Here is a 20,250-nt window from a genome sequence, read left to right on the forward strand (position 1 = left end):
TGCTCCCTATATTTTCTCTCCTATTTCTACCGCCCTCTTTTATTTTCCTCTCTATCTCTTCTCTTTATTTCTCTATTTTTCTCCCTACCTCTCTACTTCATCCTCTTCTGTGTTTTCCTCTCTCACCATTTCTTTTCTTTCTATTTCTATATATCTCTCTCTTTCTATCTCTACGCCCATTTTAATTCTTATCTCTATCGTTTTTATCTATCTTCTTTCTTTATTTCTCTAATTTTCTCCCTACCTCTACTTTATCTTCTACGGTTTTTCTCTATCAACATCTCTTTTCTTTCTATTTATATACCTCTCTCTCTCTCTCTCTCTCTCTCTATTCCTCTACTCCCTTTATTTTCTCTTTCTCTCTCTTTCTATCGCCCTTTTTAATTTTTCTCTCTCTTCGATCTAATCTCTCTCTCTCACTAACTTTCTTTTTTATCTTCTCTTTTTATTTCTCTATTTTTCTCCCTACCTCTATACTTCATCTTCTTCTACACTTCAACATCTTTCCTTTTTCTATTTCTATACCTCTCTACTTCATTTCTCTCCTACATTTCTCTATTCCTCGCCACCTTCTTTTCTTTCTACTTTTATCTATCGCTCTTCCCTCTTACCCCATCTCCTATTCTCCTATTCCTTACACCTATCCCTCTCTCCCAATAAACAAGCATGTTAAAAAATTATTATTACTATCACTGTTCTTGTGTAAGCTATTTGGGGGTGAGCTGATATAATTTCAACCACTGGCGACGTCCCCGTGCAGGGTTGGTTTCATCCCTCCAAGCTGGAGGAACACATTCTACATTCTTGGAGGAGAACATTGGCCCACTGCCTCTGCCTCGCGGGTCACCTCTGGAAAACTCAACCTGCGTTAAAATGATAAAAATAAGAGCCGACAATTACCCCTGGAAAACGGATGAGGAACGGGGGGGGGGGGAGAGGAGGAGGAAGCGGCATTCACATCTGAGTGGCGATGTTGTCTTTCGGTGCTCCCGTCTTTCACGGTGGGTGAAGAGAGGCACGCTGAAGGTTGCATTTCCTGTCTGGCCTTGTGGAACGGCAACCGATGCAGTCCAAAGAGAACTGGGCATTGCCACTGTGCATCCTGTAGTACCTTTTCTTGCCCCGGTTTCAGTCCGCTCCGCACTATGCACAGATGCTGGACTGTCCAAAAAAAAATAACTCCCTTCGAATCCTGGGGACCTCCCTCCCCTCCCCCGAAAGACTTGCCTAGTACTAAAATTACATAATTGAAATATACTTCTTTACTCGTAGCATTTGTTGAATAATGGATGGCAGGAGCGTATATTCTAGGCTAGCCAGGCTATCAGCGAAGCCTGAAGTCTAGAGAATAAAATACAGGAGAAAAATTGATCAGAAATTGTAAACAAAATTATTCATATCAGTGAGGTAGATTGTGATTCTGGAGTTGCCAACCTGATTTCCTACGAGTTGGCAACCTGATTCCCTATGAGTTGGCAACCTGATTCCCTATGAGTTGGCAACCTGATTTCTATTCATAGCCTAGGACCACGTGACAGTGAGATAGTCCAGATCTTGGATTCAGTATAGGCCACTGATAATGGTTGAGGACTAAAAGTGGTAAACGTTGTACGTGCCAAAAGCGAAAGTGTTGGGAAATCGCATCGTTCAGCACATCAGCCCGTAAGAACGTTCACACTAGTGACATCTTTACACGTCCTTTGAACTACTTACAGGGCTACCAGCCACTTTTCACGTTTACCACATTATAAAGCACGGCACATTGCACAGTTTAACGTGGAAAACTGTGTTTGAATTATTGTGGCACTTACAGAGTTTACCAATCTTAGTCTTCATTTAATTCAGTCGAACTTCTTGGAAGCCAAGATTATATTCGGATAATATGGCATTGAAGTGCAATATCAAATAAGTTTTATGGAGACTACTGATGGTATAATATGCATAAAATATTAATCAATAACTTTACTTTTCGTCAACTGGATCTAACAGTGTATTTTTGTTATTCAATTATTATTATTAGCTATCTATTATTTATCTATTTGACATTAATTTCCTTGCCAGAGCAGTTTGTTTTGACGATCTTGAGTGCATATAAGCTGGATAATATAGATGTGCTGTTACATTTCTATACTTACATAGTCTCTCTACGTATTCATGTATTAATAATAAAATATTAATAATTTACATATTTTATCTGATATTTACATTTAATTTAGCATAATTATAATATAATTTTATAATTTAAATATTATTATTATTATTTCTGAGACGCTTGGTTCGGACCCAGCATATACATTTCTAGATACGTGCTGGCAAGGGGGGGTCAGATCCGAACCTCGAGTGGCGGAATGGTTAGCACAGCGCGCTAGGACGACAAGGGGTCCAGGTTCGAATCCCGGGCTGGACATGGGTGTTCCTTGTGAGTGTTTCTTCATTAGTTTCGTCACTCATCCTCGCGACTAGCCAAAAGCGGTAGAAACGCGAAGTAAAATAAACCAAATAAATCTACTGAGAGGGAGAAAATGATTTTTAAAGGCCCGCAAAACCTGGGGATCAGATACAAGGCGTACCATGGGGAGCAAGGTTAATCACACATGTTTATTAAAAAAATGTACCCCCCTCCTCTCCCCTCCCTGCAACGTTAGGTCCCAAGTTACGCTGCTGCTAGAATGTGGCCAGGACTATGTGGAACAGCAAACATTTAACCTCGCCTGACATGAAAGGTTAAAACAGAGCAGACACGTGATAATTTTGCATTAAAATGGTGCAAAAACTCCTCATATAGTTTGCACTTGTTTAACACAGTGGAAAAACACATGTGACATGAGAAAACATTATCCTTGCCTTGTGGAACCATGTTCAACGAAAGCTTCTATACCCTGTTCCAGCTAACTGTGGAGCCAGGCCACGTATAGCGTCAGAGAAGCGAGGGAAAGCTATTGGCCGGAGCGAAGCAGTAGACGCTGACGCGCAGGCTGGTTACTTCAGTCGCTTTCCCCCCACTCCACGCATTTCCGGCCCTCTGACGTGTTCATTGGTGGAGCCGTCTCGCGTCACTACTTGCGCAGAGACTTGCTTTCGTTTGCCTGCTCCACAGTTAGTTGGGACGGAGTATAGACTTGTCTTCCAAGGTTGTCAAGGTGTATTTCATGCTCATTTATGCAGATAGCCTAAGGAACAAATGGAGAAATGGAACAAAGTCAGAATTACATATTACGAACAAGTTAAATAGCCCCCTTTGGTGCACGAGAAACAACTAAGAAAGAAGAGAAACGAGAAATAATTCAGGAGGGGGTAACATTTCTAACCGAAAAATCTGCGAAATAAGTCTTCTGCCTTGGACCGCACTGAAACAGGCTATTTGTAGCCGGATTCATACCGTCAAGAACATAATTTTTCCGTCTCCACGTTTCCACCTTTCTGCAACTGCCAACTTTTTTTCTCTTGACACTTGCATCAGCTGGTGCACCGATTCCTCTAAGACTTTTCATGGATGCTACAAGAGTTTCACCCATTCTTTTCAGATTTTCAATTGTCTCTGGCAACACCATAATGTGTTAATGCAGTTTTCGAAAGAAAAATAAGTTATATTCGATTTCGGTACGGTGTTCGACTGCCACGCGGGAGATCCGGGTTCGATTTCCGGGGTCTGAATTTTTTCCAGCCTTGTCCTAGCAAAAAGCGGCTCTGGGGTTCACCCAGACTCAAATCAATGGGTACCTGGATGGGGAGCAACCTTAGGAGGTGGTGCTGATCACATCACCTACGAAATGGCAGAGATCAAGAATATGGGGGGCTATATCCTCACATCCCCTAAATATGCCTTCATAGTGTAATGATAGAATTACTACATGATACTTTTTTTTTTATTAGCTTTTATGTATGTGAATGTTATTTTATGTTTTTTAATGCAGTTTCCAATGTAACGCTGGCCTATAACGTGGCTGCGGAAGTCAGTTTGCAGAAGAATGTTGATTTTAAAATCTTGTCCCTTCAAACCTGAAGGAGGTGGAAAATTTCAGTTTACTGGCTTTTTTCGAATCGCCTATTGTATTATGGAACCGATTGAGCAACGGGGGTTGACATTCTTGCTTTTTTGGGGGGAGAGGGGAGACCTTGGAAGATTCTCTCGGTGCCGGTAGAGTGGTTGTGGCTATAGTCCTACGGCTAGCGGCCACGGGTCCACAATTTATTTCATGGAAAAGCATAGATAAGTCCACGCAATTCTTGATTCGTTTGGCGTTTAGCTTTTGGAGGATATTGTTATTGTTTTTTAGGGAAACATCTTTCGAGCCACTGAAGGGGAGAGATTTCGTAATCGATATCCGAGTGGATTAAGGGACGCGTTTATTTTCAAGTATAACTAACTACCCGTTGGCGAAGAGCAAAATTACTTTGTTGCGCGAAGCTTTTAGTTACAAAATTGTACATTCGACACTGTCAAGGTGTCCGGTTTTTCTTTAATCTGGGATTAACTACAATAGATGGCATAACAATAAAATAAGGAAAAAAAATAGCAGAAAAGCACATTTTAGGATGTAACAGAAAATTAATGAAATTGACAATTTGCACGGTAATACTCATGGATCCCACTGTACATACCTAAACACCCAATACACATCAACAGTAACACAATTTGCTTCTAATAACAATGCCATTCAATAACAAATTAACAATCGAAAGATCTTTTGGTGTGTTCTCTTGTCCATACGTTCCTTCTTCTTCTTCTTCTTCTTATTATTATTTGAAGTTTCTTTGCAACACTCATTCATACAGCATTGTACAGTGGGAACTTTATTACCGTGCAAATTGTCCATGATAATTTTCATTAATTTTTTCTCTTACATCCTAAAATGTGTTCTTCTGCTACTTTTAGCTAATTTTCTTCCTTTTTTCATTACTTTATTGTTATGCCATCTATTGTTGCAGTTAACACCAACAATTACACATACGCTAAAATTCTTTGAGCTGTTCTTTCGAATGGTATCTGTATAAATTTCGTAATATACATTATTAATATTTTGAGGTCTTTTATAATCACGGAATGTTTTTTGTGGACACGCTGTATATTTGCCTGGGAAAGTAAAGCACTACAAGAGAACTGTGCTCTACTTATAACTGTATACCAGGAGCGTATATTCTAGGCTAGCTAGGCTATCTGCGAAGCCTGGAGTCTAGAGAATAAAATACAGAATTGTAAACAAAATTATTTATATCAGTGAGATGGATGGTGATTCTGGAGTTGGCAACCTGATTTCTTATGAGTTGGCAACCTGGTTTCATATGAGTTGGCAGCCTGGTCTCCTATGAGTTGGCAGCCTGGTCTCCTATGAGTTGGCAGCCTGGTCTCCTATGAGTTGGCAGCCTGGTCTCCTATGAGTTGGCAGCCTGGTCTCCTATGAGTTGGCAGCCTGGTCTCCTATGAGTTGGCAGCCTGGTCTCCTATGAGTTGGCAGCCTGGTCTCCTATGAGTTGGCAGCCTGGTCTCCTATGAGTTGGCAGCCTGGTCTCCTATGAGTTGGCAGCCTGGTCTCCTATGAGTTGGCAGCCTGGTCTCCTATGAGTTGGCAGCCTGGTCTCCTATGAGTTGGCAGCCTGGTCTCCTATGAGTTGGCAGCCTGGTCTCCTATGAGTTGGCAACCTGGTCTCCTATGAGTTGGCAACCTGGTCTCCTATGAGTTGGCAACCTGGTCTCCTATGAGTTGGCAACCTGGTCTCCTATGAGTTGGCAACCTGGTCTCCTATGAGTTGGCAACCTGGTCTCCTATGAGTTGGCAACCTGGTCCCCTATGAGTTGGCAACCTGTTTTCCTATGAGTTGGTAAACTTAGTTCAATTCATAGCCTAGGACCACGTGACAGTGAGATAGCCCAGATCTTTGACCAGTATACGCCACTGCTGTATATGAAACACGACCACTAAAGGAAAGAGTCCGCACCCAGCAGCCTACAACGCCACGGACATCCTCATCGGGATGCAAGACCCCCACGCGATAATTTTATGTGCAACATTCTATTAGCCAAGGAAGGAGAATCAATGTGTGCGTTCAGATGTGATTCCTGCGAAGGTAAGAGCCGCTCGTTTTCCTGCATAGAGAGCCAGACATCCTTTTCCCAGTTACCTAGTACTTTTATTAATCATGCCTGTCGTGAGTGTTTTGTTCAAACCCCTGCAAGTTTTCTGCCACACCAACGAAACTGTTAAGAGAAGTTGTTATTGTAAAATTTGCAATATCATATTATTAAAATTTAACAGTTTGCCTGTTTAATTTACAAAAACGGTACGTAACCATTTTGTTCGTGAGCGCAGTCATATTCATATTCTCGCCTCTCTGTGTTGTGGCTAGATATGAAGTAAACACGGCGTAGGAATATATTACATGTAAATACAGAAAACAATATTACATATTTTGTTTAGGTGACCAAAAGGCTTAACCAAAAGTATTTTGTTAATTAAAACATACATGTTATCCGAACAACCACTAGGATTTCTCAGAACACACGTGCATTTATTTATACTGACTTCGTTCTTACAGCAGACAAGAGTAGACGATATTGAGAAACCATCGCCCAGACAATATACCACGCGATATCGTGATAAGGTTAAAATATCGTCAATGGCGATATGTCTTGTATTTTCCGATATTGTCTATCTCTCAGGAATCTATCAGATCAAAGCGACACGGGCACCTTCAGTGTAGGGAGCTTTCAGACCAAAGCAACGTGTATATCTTGGAAAACAACATTCAGAAATAACTGCAACTTTTCGAACCGAAGCGACACAGGTGCACGTGTCGTCTGGACTGGCCCGTTCTTTCAATACCGTGCATTGTGTCGCCTCGGTCTGTCGGCGTATTCACGGTGAATGCGGTTAAAGAAATGCAGAGGAAAAAGAGATAAGAGTAACAGAGGACAAAGATCAGGAACACACAGAGAGATAGAGAGCTGGAAGGAGAAACTGGAAGAAAGAAATAAGAGGAAAACAAAAGAAGAAAGGAAATGGTGAAAGAGAAAGAGAGAAACAGACCAGGAAAGAAAAAGGAAGCGAGAAACAACGAGAGAAAAAAGTTGGAAATACAGAAAAAAGAGAAAAAAGAAAAGTGGGAAAACAGAGGAAACAAGAAAGAAAGTGATTAAACAGAGTAGAGACAGAAAATTGGAAAATACAGAAAAAGAGAAGAGAAAAGTTGGAAAACAGAAAACAAGGAAAGAAAGTGATTAAACAAAGTAGAGACAGAAAATTGGAAAAATACAGAAAAAGAGAAGAGAGAAAAGTTGGAAACACAGAAAACAAGGAAGAAAGTGATTAAACAGAGTATAGAGACAGAAAAGGAGGATAGAAAAAAGTTGGAAAACAGAGGAAACAAGGTAGAAAGTGATTAAACAGAGTAGAGACAGAAAAAGAGAAGAGAGAAAAGTTGGAAAACAGAGGAAACAAGAAAGTGATTAAACAGAGTAGAGACAGAAAAGGAGAAGAGAGAAAAGAAAACAGAGGAGACAAGGAAGAAAGTGATTAAACAGAGTAGAGACAGAAAATTGGAAAATACAGAAAAAGAGAAGAGAAAAGTTGGAAACAGAGGAAACAAGAAAGAAAATGATTAAACAAAGTAGAGACAGAAAATTGGAAAAATACAGAGAAAGAGAAGAGAGAAAAGTTGGAAACACAGGAAACAAGAAAGAAAGTGACAGGAAATTGGAAAATACAGAAAGAGAGAAGAGAGAAAAGTCTCAAGGAAACAGTGATGGAAGAAGGAGATAAACAGACAAGGAAAGGAAAAGAAAGACATAAATATAATAAAACAGAGAGAAAAACTAGTGAAGGTAATAATGCAAAGTGGAAAATGGAAAACAGAGGAAAGAAAGTGATGAAATATGGAGAGAGAATCTTCGCGACCATGATCACAGACGTAGGGGCAGTTGAACCCACCTCTGTGGCGACTCCACTGATAGTTGTGCATTGTCGCCAAGAGCGATACGGCCAACAATGTAGGCTGGAGTCATTTGCAGATCAGATGGGATTTGTGGGTACAATCGACGGAGCACCTCTCTTTCCCCCCCCCCCTCTCGCTTAGGTGGCTTCGAAACATAAGTTGCCTACTATCTTTAGCCCGAGAGAGGCCCTGGTTGTAAATATAGACGCCGCAGACGGTTTGGACCAAGAAGCCAGACTACGGCAGGCCACATGTAAGCACAGAGGAGATTTAAAATTGGAACCCTGCGCAGACGGAAAACGTTGTCCCCGACGGTTTTTTTAATCTTGGTGCGTGGCACCCAAAAAAAAATTACATGGCCGTCCTCACGGAGGCACGTGTAGTCAAAATACGCTTCTGGTCGGAACGGTGGCAGTCTAGGGTACAGTCTCGAATTTTGTCATGTATAACAATAGGAACGATCCTTAGGTGATAAAAAACCGAGTTACAATACTTTATAAATTCTATTTTAGGACTTTCAGGCGTTTGTAATAATTCAATAATTATTAATTACAGTAGACTCGCGATTATCCGAGCTAATTGGGACCGAGACTACCTCGGATAATACGGACATAATGTGCTAATAGGTCGAAACACTTAAAACTGTATAGTAATTATTTATTACTAGTACAACATAAATGAGAAGATTACTTCTTCAAAAATTCCTTCATAGTTTTTCTGGACTGCTCATATTCACCTTTCTTCATCTTTTTCCGCGCTAAACCACTGCCAATGGTCACAATTTGACTCACCCACTTTTCAATGTCCTTCCGCTTACGTCTCCAATCTCCAACAGTCACTTCCCCGACTCCATAATCAGCAGCGACCATTTTAATAGACTCACCTTTATCCAACCTTTTTATTGCGTTGAATTTTGTTTCCAGAGAAACCACACACCTTTTCCGTTTGCCACTCATACTACTAGCTTAGAATAGGCATACATAGATTTAAACACCACCGTAACAGTCGGATACACCGACAATGCAGCGCGGACGGTGACTTCACTCCAACTTACTAGTAGTAAACAAACAAGGGTTGCATTATGAAGCGAAAGGTTTTCCAACCACTCCGTCGGTTAACCCGGAGCCTCGGTTAATCGCGAGTCTACTGTAATAATAATAATATGAAATATTTCGCTTTAGGTGCAACTTGTATTCAAAAAGTCACTATTTTAACGGCACCGTGGCGCAAGCTTTGGGCTCCGAACACGAAGGTTAGAGTCTCCTAGAGGAAACGTAACAAGTTTTCTCCCGAGATTTCGGGCTGTGTATAGGACCGATGACCATCCACCATCGTGAGGAAATTGGGGAGCTACGAATGAGTAGAGTAATTGCCCCCTAAAACAGTTTTTAGCTGAAACGAAAAAACACGTATTTCTTCCGTTGGGCCCCACTATACACCTGCCAAGTTTCATGGAAATCGGAGGGACACAGGGGCCAGATCCTCACTTCAATTTGTTTTCATCTTGACATTTGAGGGGGTCTTGCCCCCTAAAAACGTTTTTTAGCTGAAACAAAAAAACACGTATTTCTTCCTTTGGGCCCCACTATACGCCTGCCAAGTTTCATGGAAATTGGAGGGGGACACTTAGATAACCTCGCTTGTTAGTCTTACACTTTGTAATTATATAACACTGCATATATTATAATGTTCTATTTTAATTTGTAAAACTGTAACTGTAGAACAATTGTATAATTTTTGTATAACATTTCTATCTTGTTATATGTGTTAAAGGTTTCATCCTGGAATAGAATGTCTCACATTTATGTGTGTTTTCATTTCCAATACATTGGAATGAATACATATTCGTTTCAATGGCGTTTACAAAATCACCTCTGACATTTTATGTTAAACAAGTAAGATTTTTTTTGTGCACGAGTGTGTTAGCCGATGCGTAGCAAAGTATTTTTAGGAACAACACTTGAAAAAAATTCTTGTAGGACTAACTAATGAAAAATTTCTTTGTAATCGAAGATCATAATACCTTTTAAGGTGTGGTAATATTATAATGGGATTGAGATATGAAACTCTCAGATCCGGATTTTCGGATCCGGATCCAGATCCGTAACTTTTGAAAATTTAGCGATAACTTTCAACAGTGTAGCTAACCATACTTTTAACAGTGTAGCTAACCATACTTTTAACAGTGTAGCTAACCATACTTTTAACAGTGTAGCTAACCATACTTTTAACAGTGTAGCTAACCATACTTTTAACAGTGTAGCTAACCATACTTTTAACAGTGTAGCTAACCATACTTTTAACAGTGTAGCTAACCATACTTTTAACAGTGTAGCTAACCATACTTTTAACAGTGTAGCTAACTATACTTTTAACAGTGTAGCTAACTATACTTTTAACAGTGTAGCTAACTATACTTTTAACAGTGTAGCTAACTATACTTTTAACAGTGTAGCTAACCGTACTGTAGTGTTAGAATTGAATTTGCCCATATTGTACGACGATACTCTTGAAGATGTTCGGAATAGAAACTAGGTGTAAGGCACGTCAAAACCATCATAAATAACTAAACAGTAGAGAGTGCAGTCAGTATTCAAGAAAATTCTCCACTTTGGCGAATGTATTCCAAACGGATGCAAGTTTACAGAATGTCTAATGGGAACCTGATTCTTCGAAATGAGAGGGATTTCCTTGTTGAAGCAGGTTCAAGGACGGGCCTTTCCAAGGAACAGTGATGCCCATTCGGTATCATATCCCACAAGTGACAACAACGGAACAACAATCTGAAATATTTGGTATCTGTTTGCATATCGAATAGCTGAGGCTCAAGTGGCGATATCTCGCCCTTAGAACTTTGAAGAGCGGAGTCATCGGTTGATAGTGGTGGGCGACGACGAAAGAACTTGGACCTTCGACATTTGTACATCGTCCATTCACAAAAATATCCACGTGACTTTTCGTTTCCTGTATATTCGCCTGAAGAATCAACCATTCTTATACACATGGTATACGGATTCGGTTTCTGAATTTTCTAGAACTCTGTTAATATAGTGAAGTGCAATAATTCTTACTTACGGTATTCATTTAATAACATATGGCCTGAGTTGAGAGTCGCAGGACAGAATTCACTACTAACAAGGGTCATGCCAGACCTGAGATTTCTTCATGAACTGCACCCAAATAGCTAATACTCGTCAGAATTTGTCTACATAGATCTTTCATTATGTCTAAATGAGTGACCTGACGTTAGTAACATTGTCAATTTCTCCAACCTGTCTTCTCTCCGAATTCCCTAAAATACCTTCAATACTAATTTCACAATAAATATTTGAGATTCTCCAAGTGTAGTGATTCCCGAAATGTCCGGATTCACGATCAGCTGAAATTTCCCTACAATTGAGATATCCAGGAAAAAATCAATATTTCCAGAATGTCTCACAGGCGAAGTACTGTTTTTACAAAATGGAAAGTTTCCCATAACTTTGGGGAATTCCTGACATTATGAGAGCCTGAAACCGGGATCGGATCGGGTTTCGGGATCCCGCACACTGCTATTTATTAATATGATTCCTATTATTGTTGATATTATTATTTATTATCCTTGTAGGGTTATAATTAAGCTATGCAATATTTTCTTATAAACAATATCAACACAAATACTGACTTGAAGCTTCGCATACCTATGATGACGTCAAGTACAACTGGCTCAGTGTATACTCTGCACATGCGCCCGTCATTTTGGGCATGAAACTGACCACACATGGTCAGTTTTTAGTTTAGGAAGAAAATAACTTCACTACCAATATATAAAGACTAGTGTGTGGAGATTTACCTAAAAAACAAAACAAGCTTTAATATTGTTTCGAGCCCGACAGTCAATTCTGCATAATCTTGCCTTAAAATGGATTCACTACTTTTGCTCTCTATACAATACACCGTAGAATTTCTCATTTCGTGTAGGCTAACGAGGCTCTGGTGGCCTGGACGCACAGCCAGTATTATCCACTGTGGGGCTTGTGTCCTGTCCATGTGGGTTTGTGGCTTTCCATCATCTATTTCATCTCGTCACCACTTATCCTCATCGTCGCGATTAACCAAAAGTGGAAGAAAAGAGACGTAAAAATAAATAAAACCACGGTCTTCATTGAGATACGTGAATTCAGGACAATGGGAAACAAAGGAAGGGGGGGGGTATAAATAAACCAATATAAAGGCTATTGATTGCCATACAAGAGGATATTTATATACATCTTCACTCTGCCCGTTAAATCCTCGGCCGAGCAAGAAATTTAACAGTTATAAATTACTTTATATAATATTACTGAAAAATTACTTTATATAATGTTACTATATTTTACCAATGCTGTATGTTTGATTTTGAAATTTCCACATTCACTCTCACACACACTAACCACCCTAAACCCCAGTATTCCTGCTAGGAATGATGTCTCATCTTAACGTTTTGTAAATATTAAGTAGGAAAATTTTCACTTTCATTAAGAAGATTTAAAGACTCATTGCACGAAGTAAAATTCTACTCAAGAACAATCGAGCAATGTCTGTGGAACTGCACCTTGAACAAATACTAAGTGATACGAGTGTACAGCCAACAGCAAATGTAATGTTATGCAAATTGTCCACCTCCGCAACGTGAGGTACAGCGGGATCCATGAGTATTACCGTCAAAATTCTCCATCATCATGTTGTGCACTTTATTTGACCCAATAAGTGCTTCAAGAATTAAAAGAAAACTCAGAACAAGCTATTGACAACTTCTGCACCAGCATACATAAAAATCCATCGCTTAAAAACACATTTGAGAGAAAAATTAATGAAAATAGTCACGGACAATTTGCGCGGTAATACTCATGGATCCCACTGTACAAGAGTTGAAATAAAACGCACGAATAAGCAGCTGGCCTAGGACAAAAGCAACTCTATTTCTTACAAACAGAAAGAAGAAAAAATTACGAAAATAGAGATGTACAATTTGCCTACTGTTATCTTTGCGGTTCATTGTACTATCACACATCATAACTACATTTACTGACATTAATTTCGAACCGTTGTGAAACCAATAGTATGTACTTTACCGAACTTATTTTAAAGGTATACTTGACCATTTTGTACGTTTGTTATTACTGTCTGACGGTACACACAGAGAACTAAATGCATCATACCGATTGATGCACTAAAGTGTGTTCTATGGCATCTGCGAAGAATCAAATTCACATTTGAAGGTGCATTTTTGTATGTCGTAAAAGAAACTCCAGACAAAGTGAATCATGTGATGCAAGCGAGGATTTCCTTCAGTCGAGATGCAATATAATGCATCATTTGATGAGTTTTGATGCACCTTCCTGCATATTTTTCAATGATGCACTTAAACGTTTCGTCTGAACTACAGATTTTATTTAGCTCAGATGATACGTCTGCATGAAGGTGCATCAAATGATGCATTATATTGCATCTCGGTTGAAAGAAATCCTCACTTGCATCACATGATGCACTTTGGAGTTTCTTTTACGACATACAAAAAAAATGCACTAAAATGCATCAAATGTGAATCTGATTCCTCGCAGGTGCCATACAACACACTTTAGTGCATCAATCGACGCGTTTTGGGGCATCAATCGGTATGATGCATTTAGTCTTCTGTGTGTAGAATGCTCAGCGTCGTCACGAGCTTGTTTTCAAAAATTCTTAATATACAACTTGATTGCTTGATTAATTTGGCTTATGTTAATTTCCGTTTCTGCCACTTTATGCTAATCGCGAGTATGAGGATATAAGTGATGATGAAATTGATGAAGGAACACTCACAAAGAACACCAATGCTCAGGCAGGAATTCGAACAAGGGACACCGTAGTGTACTGTGCTAAACACTTCCCCCCGGAGGTCCGCATATAAAGAGTGGCGCAAAAGCCATCATCCTATTTCAACTGATCTTTATTTTGACATCTTGTTGTTTATATCAGTAGTGAATTTATTGTGTGCGAAAATTAATAAGTATACCCCACAAGAACGTGGAAAAATTGTGCCAGAGTAATATCCCGTTTTGGTGATTTGCCATGGCCGGCCAGGTCCCCCGATTTGACCGCTCAAGATTTTTTCCTTTGGGGATATTTGAAATCATTGTGAATAAGCGAGAGACGTTACAGCAACTAAATGACAATATTCAGCATGAAATTGAAAACATTTCCCCGCCGATTTCCAACAGTACGGAAAACGCAATAAAAAGAGCCCAAATTTGCATCAATTCGAATGGTGGCCATTTATTGGATGTTATCTTTAAAAATTGACGACATAAAACTTACAAGTATCAATAAAAGTTTAATACAAAAAAACCTACTTTGTTTAATTTACAACCCAAGCTATAGGCTAAGAAAATTAGGTGATGACTTTTGAGCCACCTTGTAGAATTTGAATAGATATTAAAGAAATTAAAACATTAGCTCCATAAAAAACAGTTAACTAATGGATTAAAAATATAAATTCAGTAGCAACACAAGTGGCGAGAAAACAGATTGGTGTGAGCAAATCCATTAATTATCATTTTTGTCCTGCAGTCATCATTAGTTATAATTACAACAGTAACACAACTGCTAAAGAGCTGCGGGGACAAAGTCGGTATCGCTTCTATCTGCCTCACGGAAGACGCGGAGCTCGATTCCCAGACTGGGTGATTTTAGGTAGGAATATTTCTAGCAATCTCCGTTCAAGGAGCGGCTCTGGGGTTCACCCAGTCTCCAATACATGGGCAAATGGTGGCAACTCTGGGACAGCCGGAGCGTGGTGCTGATCACATCACCGCAACATATGGCCCAGATTGATTGATTTGTTGTTTTAAGTCAACTTTATGCACAGTAAGGCTAATCGGGACTGGCCCTACAGTTTAAAGTGGGATCCGAACCACTTGCGCCTGAAAATGTGTACTTCACCAATACTGCTACTACATTACCAATAACAGTAAAAGCAATAACACAAACACACTCGATTTCCTTGCATCCCCCTTGAAAGCAAAATAATAATAAATGTATAATTCGCACACAACGCCTAGGTACAAACAACACTTTAGGCCACATTCCACAGTGGTTCGGATCCCACTTTAAAACTGTAGGCCCAGTGCCGATTAGCCTACCTGTGAATAAAGTGGACCTTAATCAAACGCTTCAGGTGTCCAATGCCACCACCACAGTGCAGCTGCGACCGCTGGATGTGAGATCACCAATTTTGGAAAAGTCAAGAGGGGGAAGAAAATTAACTGGATGCTCTTTAACTACATATGTACATCAATTTAAAGCACCTTGTTGCTAAGTGCGCGCTCGCACACAGAAAACAGGTTTGCCAGCGAGTCCGTCCGCGCGCTAATATGCACAAAATGCAGCAAACATCCCACATTACATCATTACTTAGTAACATATGACATCATTTGGTTTATCGCAATTAACATAAATTTCTTTCATAGGCGTATAATGATCTCTCATTAGGTCTCCTCCATATATATATATATAAGATTATCACGAGGCTGAGCGTAACTGAGAATCATTAGCTTTAGGCTAGTGTAAAGAATTCTCAAGAATTTCGTAAGGTGTTTTTTCATGTGCATATGGAGGGTATCACCCCCATTAAACAGGAGCACGCCACTTATAAGGAGAATAAAAGCAATCAAATGTGTTGTTTTTTTCAAATCCGTTATAAATCACTGGCCTTCGCTGGAGGTACCATCTCTGTTACGTAAATATACGAAGTGGTTCATGACCACACATACACACTCTCTCACTATTGAACCTAAACAGGCAATAAACGCAGTACTTCCGAGATCACTACGCTATCCTCTACACCATAAGTCGCTTGCTGACTCGGAAATACCATACAAGATAAAAAGCAATGAGCTGGCGACATTGTCGGGCATTTTAGTTGGTTGGAAACCAACGAAAAATTGGTCTCACTTAATTGCACCCAACAAGCGTCGTACATCGTCTTCTGACGTCAGGCTAAATACTTTAGTAGTTAGGCTAAATGTAGTGCATTTATGCTAAGAGATAACCAACCTAACCACGAAAGCATTCCGCGCTGATGTCAGTACTAAGAACAACGTAATACGGCGTTTGACTAAGAGGTTTGAGTTTTGTGCAATGAGTGATACCTAACGAAAATACACTAACGTATTGAGTAACTAGTCAATTCTGTAAGGGTAGAAAAGACAACTACTGATGCACATAAATTATTGGGGACATGAAACTTGGACGACATGAAACTAGAGAACTCACTGGGAATCAAATGTGGGCAATAACGCTAAGATTAGAGATTCCACTGTTCGCGAATCGAACTCCCATTATATAAAAAAGTTCGAGGTCCTAGAAGCACAAATACTAGAGCACCCGTCATCATCACGAACATCGTTAGGATTTTTTCCCGGGGGAGGGAAGGCTACATAATTTTATCCTCAAAACAGTACTGCCCCTCAAAGAGTATTGCTTCAATTTGAATTTATCACGGTCATACAACAATCTGTATCAATCTTAGTTGTATAACTATCAGCCCCTAATGCAAAGGTGACATCTTTTCTCCAAGGGGACAGGGGGGGGGGGGCATGCCACCTCTTCCGAACGCCCGTACATGTCGCATGTAATTTCTTCTCTATTGACCGTAAAGCTCTAAACCTTGTCAGGAAACTTATGTCGAGCAATAGCTCATATACGTACAAGGGCAATTTGCATTAATTTTTCGTAACACATCTAATTGTATCTATGTACAGTTTGCTGCGAAGATAAGTACGCAAAATTGTCTTTTCAGTATGTTCGAGAATTGAAACGGTAGAATTTCATTCCAGAAGTATCAAAGAATGTAAGTAAGAATATCGAAGGACAATTTGCACTTCGAAACATAGTTTAGTTTTCTCAAGCGTTAAAAGCATTAAAAATTACTCGCACAGCATTTGCATAAATTTGTGCTTGGCATTAACTACGTTCAAGGGCAACTAAAGTCAACTGCTACAACAAGCAAAGCTTCGAAAACAAACATATTCACACACTGTATAACATCCGCTACTTGAAGCACACACACACCACAATCATTTAAGACGTAATTATGAACATCTCGTACTCACCAATAGGTGTAATTTTCTTGTCGTGCCAGAATCTGGGAACTAAGTCCTCTGCAGCGGAACCATCCATGTTGCAATTCTTGTCAACTTGAGCGTTCCAGAACGTTTTCAGTTCACCTTGCCTTCACAGTAAAAGAGATAATGTGTGTATCCCTGCTTGTTGAGTCAGTGTTTCGGTACGGCAAAATGGAAATACAAAAAAGAAAAAAAAAACTCGAGTGATTTCTAATGCATTTTCCTCCTTCTTGTCGGATACTGAATTGCAATTGGCTACTGTACAAAACTGGAACTAATCCCGCTTGGAATCGCAAACTTTCCTTCACCGATGCTTTGAGTTCCAGCTCCAAACTGAACTCTGCTGAAAGAGCTGGAACACAAACGGGCAAGTCGTTTCATTGATGAAAGCCTTGCCTTGGATTGGGCGTCTGGGTTCGAGAGTCGTACAGGAAATCGTCTGCTGTGTGTAACTGAACTTTACCACTCTCAAGCTGTGCTACTTTACGATGTTGGTTCGCAGTAATGATTGGCAAGTTCTGCATCTTCCTTTTCTTTTTTTTTTGGGCAAAGCAGAAAGAAACAAGTTATTGTATGCTCGAACCGAAAGTGGAGTACTTGACGTTCCGATCACTAAAAAAAAAAAATCTTGAATGCAAAAGTTCAACACGACCTTGAGTTCACTTCAGAATGAGGCAAATACTGCATCATAGCGTGTGGTCGACACAATTTTTAGTCGACCGATAAGCATCACAAGCACTGCACGAGTACATACACTGAAGACTTACAAAAAAAAAAACATGCACGCAGCGTCATTTTGTGGGAACATCCTCGCTTGGAGAGACGCTAACGACTTTTTAGGCAGGCAGCGACGAAGCAGCAAGCCCCTAGTCACGAGCTCTCGACCAACAACTGAATTGGTCCCCCTTCAAACTTGGTCGAACAAAAATACACACCTTGTAATCCCCACACCATGCCTGAAAAAACTGCGTCGGCTTTACGAAGTGTGAGAAAGTTACTGGCAAACACTTCCATGCCGGCCGAAACAAGTGCACCCCTTTCTGCTCCCCCTCCCCACAACGACGCATACGGGTTTTAAATTTAGCGGCTTCTAAATTTCAATCTCTTTATCATTTCCCTAACTACACGGAATATCCACACGGAGATGGATGGAAAGCATTGATGTGAAATGTCGCTTACCCCAAGGAAGATTTGCTTCAGTGTATCAAGAGAACAAAGTGTGTGATTCAGAGAAGCCGCGAATATTTCTGACAACTTATTTCCAAATTTGCTCCGCCTTCTTTGGCCTTTGAATCTTAGGTCAGTTCTCCCTTCCCCCACCTATTTAACAGGTCTTTCGAGAAAGACAGCGAATAATGGGGGAGGAGGACGTCAACTACGCAAGACATGGTGTGGAGCACACTTGGTGTTATTTCAGACAATTGCTAGATCATATTTGCGAATCGATCGTGGTGGACTACTATATGAACGAGAACCACTAAAAAAAGCAAGTTCAACTTATTCTGAATCGGCCATAGCGTATAATATCAACACTCAAGTTCAAAGATCAGTGAACGCAAATCGTCCATCACAATTGCAATCACTTGTCTCTTACATCCTACCAGCTTGCAAAGGACGGTGCTTATAGTCTGTTCTTACTTTTTGCAGGTATACATTCCTTACCGTCTGTTGCTAAAGTCTTAGTTTGTCTGCAGCTCTTGCACTTTAATATTTATTAACTTCTTTGATGTGTTTGTACGACGAGGTTGCCTCTCGTTGATTTCGACAATTCTTAACGCATTTGTCTAGATGTAATTAGGCTCCCGCAACATATTGATTTGTTGTTTTAAGTCAACTTTATGCACATATAGGCTAATCGGGACTGGACCTACAATTCAAAGTGGAATCCGAACCACTACGTACCTTCACCGGGTATCGAACCCAGGATCCCTTGATTACAAGGCTGTAACGTAACAACTACATCATCAGGGGGTAGTGGAATATTGTAAAGTTTACGGTTTCTCCTGACCCCCTTTCGCTATATAGGATTCGCCATTCTTTAAACGACCCTGCCCAACCCTTTACCTGCAGAAACCACCCCCGCCTACCCTCCTGTCCCTTCTGTGAAGGGAAAAAGACTTGGCAACCCAGAAGCAGCCCTTTGTCGGTAATGGCGGAAGATTTATGGCTTCCCAATGTTCGGCGGGAAAAAAAAGTTAAAATAAACTGCACAACAAACCGTCAACAAAGAAAAGCATAGGAACATACAATATGATGCCTAAAAATTAAAAGAATCCTGTTGAACTTTCACACACGAAGATAAATAACGACAATTTACGTTCTTGAACTAGTTTTGGACGCGTCTGTACAAAGTCTTTTTATGCTAGGCAATCCAACTTTCCACGGTGTATGTGTATTGTACGACACCCAGGCACGTATTTAGAAGTACATTTCGGAGGGGGCCGACCAAATGTCTTAACAACAACAACAACAATAATAATAAATGAAAATAATATTAATTAAATATGTAAATTAATTAATATTGTATTGTTATTATTACATGAATTAAAGACTGTATAAGAATAAGGTATAACAGCACGTAATCATTATGTAGCTTACGTGTAGTTAAGATCGTCAAAATTTGTATTAAAATAACTGTCCTGTCAAGGAAATTAATATCAACCTACAACAACAAAAAAACAAGTTAGATCCAATTGACGAAAAGTGAAGTTCATGATTAATATTTTATGCATATTATCAAAAGTAGTAGTGTGCATAATCTTTGGAACTGCCCAGTGGCGTAGCGCTGTGTCCTGGGGCACCCTGACCTTCAAAGCCGTATGAGCCAAATTCCTGGCCTTCCAATTCAGCTGAAATAAATAACCATCGATTATATAGCAAATGCTAAGCAAGTATATTTTGATTATTTATTTTAGTACATGGTAAGTCTTTTGAGGGGGGAGTCCGCACCTCCAGGACAGCCCCCTAAATATGTCCTTGATGACACCAGGCGAAATTTCAAGCTTCCATGTGCATAATAGAAAATCTAGGGGGTGTTCGGGGGAAAAAGCACATAAGTCACAAACTGCGATTTTCTGTTCCTTTCATATATACTGTATAATATTATTAGTAGAGCTCTGATTTTTATGACATATCATATTTTCCCAGGGGCTGGTTTTCTGTTTGTTAAATTAGTTTAAGCACGTTCCTTGGTGTT

General features: G+C 39.9%; 1 long non-coding RNA gene across 1 annotated transcript in view; it reads right to left on the reverse strand.

Moving 5' to 3' along the window:
* LOC145999162 (uncharacterized) overlaps positions 1–17,244 on the reverse strand; it is a 125,083-nt gene extending 107,839 nt beyond the window's left edge. Inside the window, exon 1 of the long non-coding RNA XR_014443372.1 lies at positions 17,043–17,244. This is a non-coding gene — a long non-coding RNA (uncharacterized LOC145999162). The remainder of the gene's footprint in view (positions 1–17,042) is intronic.
* Between the last annotated feature and the right edge of the window lie 3,006 nt (positions 17,245–20,250).

The sequence above is a fragment of the Lepisma saccharinum genome, chromosome 15 (assembly GCF_977018435.1).
Source record: "Lepisma saccharinum chromosome 15, izLepSacc3.1, whole genome shotgun sequence".
Taxonomy (NCBI): domain Eukaryota; kingdom Metazoa; phylum Arthropoda; class Insecta; order Zygentoma; family Lepismatidae; genus Lepisma; species Lepisma saccharinum.